Here is an 8,607-nt window from a genome sequence, read left to right on the forward strand (position 1 = left end):
CCTGCTTCAGAGGGTCTGGCATCACGAATCGGAAGATGTTATTTACATATTAGACTGACGCATGATGGTTTCATCAGTAGCTTCGAGAACATCTAGAATCTTTATCAGTGGCTGTCCCCCCCCCCCCCCCAACCCTGCCCTGCAACAGTATGTCCCTCAGCTGTGCAAACTGAGGAGGGCTCGGCTCCGATTCCTGAGTCCTTGGAACGCAGCTGTGGCGGGGTGACAGCTGGTGGCACTTGCCCAGCTGCCCTTTTCCATCCCCAGTTCTTCCCACATGGTGGTTTCTGCCTAAGCAGACCGCTCCATCGTCTACGCTGGAGCTGCCCTGGCTGACTTCCGTCTCTCTCTGAACCCCATCCTCCCCTCACCAGGCCCGGGTGTTCAGAGACGGGGACTGCCCCAGGCAGAGTTGTGAGGAAAGTCGGGGCAGGAGCAGAAAAAACCAAAACGCCAGCTGCCGTGGCTGCGCTGGGGACACAAGAAGGCTGGCTCCGTGTCTTCATCAGAGGCCTAAAAAGGAACTTGGTTGTATTCTCTGGCCTTTAGCGTAAATGGGGGGGACCTATTCCCATTGTCCGTGCCTGAGAAGGAACGTGGTGGCGGCAACTGGGTGAAGGGCAAAAGGGCAGGTGGGGGCGGAGCTGAGCCCGGCGCCCAACACCCATGTGTCTACAGCAGCTTCTCTTTAAAACGGACGGACGTTATCATTGTGACATCGTTGTTTTGTTACGAGTCCTCAATATGTGTCTGCTGCTTAAAACCTAAAACAGCAGCCAAAAAATAAAGCAGGAAAATAATCGCTGGTAATGGAATCTGTCCTCTTGCTTATTTCGTAAGTTAACACTTCGTGTGCCAGTTTGCATGCAGCCCACGCTTCCGGTTCTCTTACTGTAAAACAACCGCCCCCCCCAGTCTAGTTGCTCGAGAGCCACTTTATGCACCTCCCCCCCTTTCTGCATGTGGACAAGGTTCTGCTGGGTGGTCCCCACCCCACCAGGTGCAGGAACTGGCCAGTCTGGCCCACTGGAGACTATAGCTCGCCATGGCTGGTGTTGGGGGGACCCTGGGGCAGCCAGGCTTGTCACTCTCCACGGGGCCTCTGTGCAGAGTGGGCAGACTTCTTCCTTGACAGCTCAGGGTTCCCAAAAGTGCAAAAGCAGAAACTGCCAGGCCTCAGGATGGGCTCAGAACCGGCCCGGCATCACTTCTGCCACATCCTCGTGCTTAAAGCAGGTCCCCCGGCAGGCCCCGGCGTGTGGTGGGAGCGGACTGGGCAGGGCAGGGCAGGCGGGCCTGGCTCTTCAGGGGCCCACTTAGATGAGCGACCACACGTGACTCCTGTAAGCACAGATACATCTTCCCTTCCCACTTGTAATAACGGGGTAATCCTTAAGGTGAGCCCACAGTAATCTATTCCACTGCCATTAGATAATTCAGTTGCTAAATTTCACTACTGTAGTTTATAGTTTCACTACTATAAAGGGCACGGCTCTGGACACCACCTTTGGAGTAATTCCACATGTGCAACACCACGCCAGCTCTCTGGGGTCATTTGCTATGTCATGGGATCCTTGGGACAACCCTGACAGGCAGGACCTAGTGCTGGTGACTCAAAGCAGGTTGTCTTGTTTAGGATGGTCAGAGCCCTTCTCCACGTACCAGCGGTCACCACACAAAGTCCTCCCAAGCCCGTTTGCCAAAGATGCAGCTTCCTGGGGCGCCTGGGTGGCTCAGTCAATTGCGCCTCCGCTTCTTGGTTTCTGCTCAGGTCATGATCTCACCGTTCATGGGTTTGAGCCCCAAGTTGGCCTCTGCACTGACAGGGTGGATCCTGCTTGGGATTTTCTCCCTCCTCTCTCTGCCCCTCCCCTGCTCACACACACTCTCTCAAAATAAATAAATAAACTTAAAAAAAAAAAAAAGATGCAGCTTCCTGACTCCCACCTCTCAAAAGTTCTGATCTAGCAGTCTGAGAAGGGGGAGTGGGGGACAAGAATGGAGAATGCTCCAGATTCTTCCCGACTGTGCTGGGGAAGCGGCATTGGCCCACCCATCCCTTTGGACACTGGCTACCTCAGAGCTCTTTCTACATAGGTAGGCCTCCTGCCCTTCGGGGCTCAAGTCAGGTACGTTGAGAACCAGAGACAAAAGTACAGATAAAGTAGGGCAGGACTCAGGACAAGGTTATTTCTGGATATTTTGGCAGAGGCAAGGATCCAGGGAGAGGCCCCACCAAGGTATTCAGGAGTGGGAGGAGGCTGTGAGCTGGGTAGGATTCCCACGGTCAGGGGAGCAGGATGGGCTTGTCTGGCAACAGCAGGGGTGGCTGGACTTGAGAGAATGGGCTCAAGATGTGCTTGAGGAAGGGCCAAGTGTATGGCTGGCAGCCTAGGGCACAGGCGGAAGGAGCTGGCACTATTCTGGGGATGGTCTTAAATGCCAGGTTGAAGAGCCTGGGCTCCACTCTGTGGAAATGGGGACCGGGAGGAGGATGCCAGAGGCGCCCACTCGATCCTAGGATGGGGCTTTTAACACCCCACTGACGGGGGGGGGGGGGGGGGGGGGGCAGGTGACACCCTTGCTACAGGCCTGGAGGCTGCCCTTTAAGGAAGATGCAGCAGCAGAAAGGCTGAAGGCCCAAAATAGGGTGGCAGTGAGTGGGAGGGAAGGGATGACAGGGACATGGAGACGCACCAGCATCTCCCAGCCCCGTTCCCACCACGCAGAAGTCCATCAGCCAGTTATCGGGCGAGGGTGAGGCTAGCCGCACCCCCACTTTCAAGCTCCAATTATGTGCCTCCGGGTCCACACAGACCCGCTGCCTCCTGACACACGATTCCGGTCCCCCTCGGCGAGGAACAAAAACCCAGGGATTGAGGGTTTGAGGGTTTGGTGTTAATGACCATAATGAGCTGGCTGAGCCCTTTGCAGGAGGAAGCCAAGAAGCAGCCTTTAGAAAGCAGAGGGGAGCCTGGCGTGGAAGCCGCGGGGCATCCGCGCCGAGGGTAATTGCATGGCCCAAGAGCCGGTCCCGCGGAGGAGCTGCGTGGATGCGTGGAAGTCCCGGGTACACACGGCCAAGTTGGCTAATGATAAGGAGAGCAGAGGGGTTCGTCCGCGCCGCTAGGGCAGGGGGGGAGGGGGCGAACATCTTAACCCCCGCAAGGACCCTGACCTCGCTTGGGAGGGACCTGGCGCGCAGCCCAACCTCCCCTGCAGTTCTCCCCGGTTACCTGGAGAGGGCGCCGGAGGCTGGTGCTGCAAAGCGGCTCCCGGGGACCAGCAGGTCAGGTGGTGGAGCGAGGATTAGCATTCCAGAGCCAAATCCGGCTCTCTCCCCTGTCTGGTCTCTGCTCACCCAGACCGGGAGGGGCAGCCACCTCTTACAGGGTGGAGGAGTTGGGAGCCAGCCCAGAGAAGTCGGTGGAAACCGGCCTGGAGACACAATATGCAGGGAAAGGGTGGCCGGAGGGGAGGGGTCTGGGAAGAAACACCCCCTTCCCCGAGAGCCTCCCTGGAGACTCAAGGCCTTGCCCCTGAGCTGGTGGAGGGGAGGGAGGGTAACTTCCCACTTCAGTTAACCGGGTGACCTTGGGCTCCTCCTGTCTGCAAGTGCCCCGTGTGGACGGCAAGGGGCAGACCGCTGCTTCTGGCACCCCGAGGAAGTGGGGATTAGTTAACCCAGACCCAAGGTGGACAGAAGCTGCTGGATGGCCAGGAGAGAAAGCCCCGGGGCCTGAGGCCTGCAGCCCCTACAGGTACCCCGGGGCCACTTCCCCAGTTTCTAATCCCGCAGGGCCTCAGAGGGGGCTCCCCAGTTAACCCACTTTCAGAGGCCAGCCACACCCTCCCCCAACCAGCCTTCCTGGCCTGTGCGCTCACTGCGTGGGGGAGGGGGGAGGGGGAGGCGGCGCAAACTCCTAAAAGCAGCTGGAGCTAGCCAACCAGAAATGTTCTTGCATCCCCTTCCTTTTCTTCTGGATGCTTAACGAAAGTCCCTCATAAGGGTGCCTGGGTGGCTCCATCAGCTGATTTTGGCTGAGGTCATGATCTCACAGTTCGTGAGTTTGAGCCCCCGCATCATCAGGGCTGGCTATTGTCAGTGCAGAGCCTGCTTCAGACCCTCTGTCCCCGCCCCCTGTCCCTCCTGCACTGTGCTTTCTCTCTCAAAAATAAAAATAAAACACATTATTTAAGGTCCCTCATAAAATCCAACAGGGTCACCCAGAACCAGATGCCCCAAGCAGGGCCAGGTGGGTTGATGATCTTTGGTTGGTTTGCACCAGTACAGCTACTCTGGTTGTGAAATAGGTCCTGGAACCCACTGATGAGCAGCTCGTGCCCCAGTCTGCTAGCCCCTCCCCCTGGGGCCCCCTGGACCTCCCCATGGTGAAGGGGTAACTTCTGATGGCATGGCATCATCCAATGGATTAGCCATTGCCAAAGTTCTTTTGGTCATTAACTTTTTTTTTTTTTTAATGTTTATTTCTTTTGAGGTGGGGGAAGGGGCAGAGAGAGAGGGAGAGAGAGATTCCCAAGCAGGCTCTGAGCTGCCAGCACAGATCCCAGTTCGGGCCTCAATCCCACAAACCGTGAGATCATAACCTGAGATGAAATCAAGAGTTGGAGGCTCAGCCCACTGAGCCACCCAGGTGCCCCGCCCCAGTGGTTAAATATTTTAATACTACCCTGGAGGGGGTCCCTTCTGAAGAGGAACCAGAGAATAAGGCTGGAGAGTAAGCTCCCCACCCCAGCACAGGGCACCCCCCCCCCACCACCACCACCCCAGGCCTTGCTTCAGCTGGGGGTGGGGTGGGCGTGGGCGTCCAGGCACTGGGCTTTCCAGCAGTTCACCTCCCCGACCGCCCTCCCCGGGCCCAAAGCTAGTGAATGAAGCACTGATCTAAAACAAAAGCCTCTCTACAACCTATTAAATGGAAACAAAAGTGCATTACATGATTCCATGTAAAGTAGAAAAACCACGAAAAGTCTTAAAGCCCTGCAACACCCCCCCCCCCAACCCATCTGTGTTTGAATATTAAGTGCATAGAAAAAGGTCTTGAAGTTAGCCGGGTATTAACTTGAGGAATGAGGAAGTTGCTTCTGGAGTGCGTGCTGTACATAGCGTGCCCTCAGCTTTTCCTTCTATATACTTTGTCTTATATAAGGGTTGAATTGTGTCCCTAAAAATTCAGATGTTGAAGTCTTAACCCCTGGTACCTCAGAATGTGACCTCTGGAAATAGGATGGTTGCAGATGTAATTAGTTAAGGTCGCACGGGGGTAGGGTGGGTCTCTAATCCAAAAACGACTGGTGTCCTTATAAAAAGGGGAAATTGGGGCCACGTGGGGTGGCTCAGTTGGTTAAGTGTCCAACTCTTGATTTCGGCTCAGGTCATGAGTTTGAGCCCCGAGTCAGGTGCATGGAGCCTGCCCGAGGTTCTCTCCCTCCTCTGCCCCTCCCCTGCTCATTCTCCTGTCTCTCTCTCTCTCTCTCTCTCTCTCTGAAAATAAATAAACTTTAATAAAAAGGGTAAATCTGCACACAGACATGCGCACAGGGAGAACGTGTGAACACAAAGGCAGAGATGGGCGATGTGTCTGTCTGCAAGGCAAGGAATGCCAAATATTGCCTAAAAAACACCCGAAGCCAGGGGAGAGGCATGGGACACAGCCACCCTCATGGCCCCAGAACAAATCAATACCGCAGACGCCTTGATCTGGCCTCCAGGACTGTGAGACCATACATTTCTGTTGTGGAAGCCACTCCTGAGCAGTAGTTTGTTATAGCGGACCCAGCACAACCAACATACTTTGTATAGCTAAATATTGCACAGTGAGAACGAAAGCCTTCCCAACAGAGGTCAAAATGCACAATGAGTATCACCTGTGAAATTAAAAATCAAATCAAACTGAGCCTGGGTGGCCACGTCGGTTACGCATCCGACTCTTGGTTTCAGCTCAGGTCACGATCTCACGGTTTGTGGGATCGAGCCCCGCAACAGGCTCTGTGCTGACAGCGTGGAGCCTGCTTGGGATTCTCTCTCTCCCTCTCTCTCTCTCTCTCTCTCTCTCTGCGCCTACCTTGCTCACTCTCTACCCCTCTCTCTGTCTCTCTCAAAATGAATACACATTTTTTAAAAAATCAAATCTGTCTTTCCAGAGAACATTATTGAGCTAACCCCAGACTCTAGCACCACGTGGGTCTTGTCATGTAATGCGGCAGCCACCCAGTGCTGCCCCTTTCACGGACAAGGGTGACCTGCCCAAGCTCACACAGCTTAAGTGACAGTGCAGGATGGGGGCCGAGGCTGCTCCCCAAACCCAGTGGCCTTTGCTCTTCTCGGGGCACCGTGCCCACTCCCGGCGTCCTGACCACACTTCTCAGCTGTGGGGGGCACGGAGGCACCTGGTGTGTGGTGGGAAGATCCCCCAGACTTAGAGTCCAACAGTCCTGGATGCGGCCCTGGTTCTGCCATTTATACCCGAGTGACCTCGGGGCAAGGTCATGCTGAGCCTCAGCAAGCATGATCTCTTCTCTTCTATGAGATCGTGAAAAGCCCTTTACAAACTGTAAAGGGCCGTGCACCAGGGAGTTGTAATGTCCCTGGTACCTGATTCTGATGTCACGTTCTGCCTAAAACAGGGCCGGCTTTTCCTGGCAGCCTCTGGAAACCCCTATCGACGCAACCATCTCCCACCGCTGTCCAGGCCGTGAGCACGTTTTGCCCTCTCTCACATCTGCTAAGCCCTCCCGACTCCCCAAGATGCTGCTCTGAGCCTCTGCAAAGAAGGAGGAGGGGTCCCCAGCTGAGGAACTCGGGCAGCCTCGAGGAAGGCAGGCCAGGGAGACGGACCCTCCCCTAAAGCCTCCAGAAGAACAGCAGCCCCGCTGACCCTGGTTCTAGAACGTCTGACCTCCAGAACTGTTAGATAATTTGGCAGATAACAAGCCACTGAGTTTGTAGTAACTGCTGCAGCAGCCACAGGAAGCTGGTGCGCCTCCTAGGGGTTTGCAGGCATATTCCTCTTAACCCTCGCCACAACCCTCTCAAGTGGGCACAGTTTGCATCTCCATTCCACAGCCAAGAGAACTGGTGCTCAGAGACGTTGAGTACCTTGTCCAAGGTCACACAGCAGGTAAAAGGAGCTGGGATTTGAACCTCTTCAGCGAGGAGCCTGCGGCTTGTACAGGGCCGTGCCTCAGACATCTTGGAGCTGGGCAACCCTCCCTGCACATGGGTCGGTTGACCCTTGGATTTCTTGGGTTCCTTGGTTCACCAGTGCTCTGATGTCTTACATGCTTGTTGGGGGTGGGGTTCCACTGTGACCCCCCCAGGAGGCAGAATCTTGGGGACACTCCACAGGGGACAGATCCCTGCTCAGGGCAAGAAGTCACATCACAGTCCCTGCCTGCCACTGCCCAGCTACTCTCAAAGGCCTGACAGAGAGGCCCCGCCCTGCTCCCACCCTGTCTCTCTGTGGGTGTGGGGGAGGGGCTGTCAGCTCACACAGAGCCTTCTCCCCAGCCCCTCCCCCACCCAGGGGACCGCTCTGCTAGCTAGTGTTGGCAAGTTCCTCCTGCCTTCACTCAGCCCCTCCCACGTCCCTGGGAGCCCCAGGTTGGCCTGGTCCCTCTTCGGGAGGCCAGAGCCAGGCTGCCTCCTCCTCCTCCTGACCTGAGCCCTCCCTCCCTCTGAGACCCCTCCTCCCTAGGCCAGGGCCCCCCTCCACTGCAAACCCCACCTCTTGCCTAAAATAACTCTCTCCACCCTGCTCTCCCTCCCAGGCTCCTGCTGGTGTTAATATTCTCCCAGCCAGGCTACAGGCAGACCAGGCCAGTAATTAGGTTAGCCTCCTGCCAGGGAGGTCTGCTGGTTGGGTTCCTGGGGTGGGGGTGATTGGAAATGCTCCTTTTGTGGGCTGGAGTGATTGTGTGTGTGTGTGTGTGTGTGTGTGTGTGTGTGTGTGGTGTATGGTATGCATGTGTGTAGAACCAGTGTAGTGTGTGTGTGCATGTGTGTAGTGTGCATGTGTGTGTGCGTGTGCGTGTGTATGCAAGAACCGCTCCCTCCTTTGTCCCTTTCTGCCTGCCAATTGCCTGGTGCGAGATGGCGGTGGCAGGGGCGTGGTGTGTGTGTGTGTGTGTGTGTGTGGTGTGATACGTATGCATGTGTATGGTGTGTGTGGTACATGAGTGTACTGTGTGTGTGTATATGTGTGGTGTGCATATGTGGTGAGTGCATGTGTACTGGGGGGGGGGCGGTGCGTGTCTGTGTGTGTTGGGAAGCCGACATTGTAAGCTTCAAAGGCAAGTGCGAGATGCACCTGCGCTGGGCTGGGCTCGACGGTGCACTGGGACCTTGAGCCGCCGCTGCTGCCCATTTGGAGCAAGCCAGGAAGAGCCTGTTTGCATCACAGAGCATCTTATTCTCCAGAACTTTCCACATCTGCCATCTCACAGTGTGCCTGAGCGGAGGCCTCTGTTACAAATAGGGAAGCACAGAGGGCCTGCCCAGCCGCCCCCTTCCCCGAACGAGCCTGGAGCAACTTTAGCGCCTTTACAGGACAGCTCCTCTGTGCCACGCTCCCACTAGATGTGGGT

General features: G+C 55.9%; 1 protein-coding gene across 1 annotated transcript in view; it reads right to left on the bottom strand.

Moving 5' to 3' along the window:
* Positions 1-3,373, bottom strand: part of STYXL1 (serine/threonine/tyrosine interacting like 1) — a 90,794-nt gene extending 87,421 nt beyond the window's left edge. The window contains exon 1 of the mRNA XM_053894107.1: positions 3,237-3,373. The gene's annotated coding sequence lies outside the window, so the exon portion shown is untranslated. The remainder of the gene's footprint in view (positions 1-3,236) is intronic.
* Between the last annotated feature and the right edge of the window lie 5,234 nt (positions 3,374-8,607).

Source organism: Panthera pardus, unplaced genomic scaffold, assembly GCF_024362965.1.
Source record: "Panthera pardus isolate Hobbes unplaced genomic scaffold, ASM2436296v1 HiC_scaffold_4, whole genome shotgun sequence".
NCBI lineage: Eukaryota > Metazoa > Chordata > Mammalia > Carnivora > Felidae > Panthera > Panthera pardus.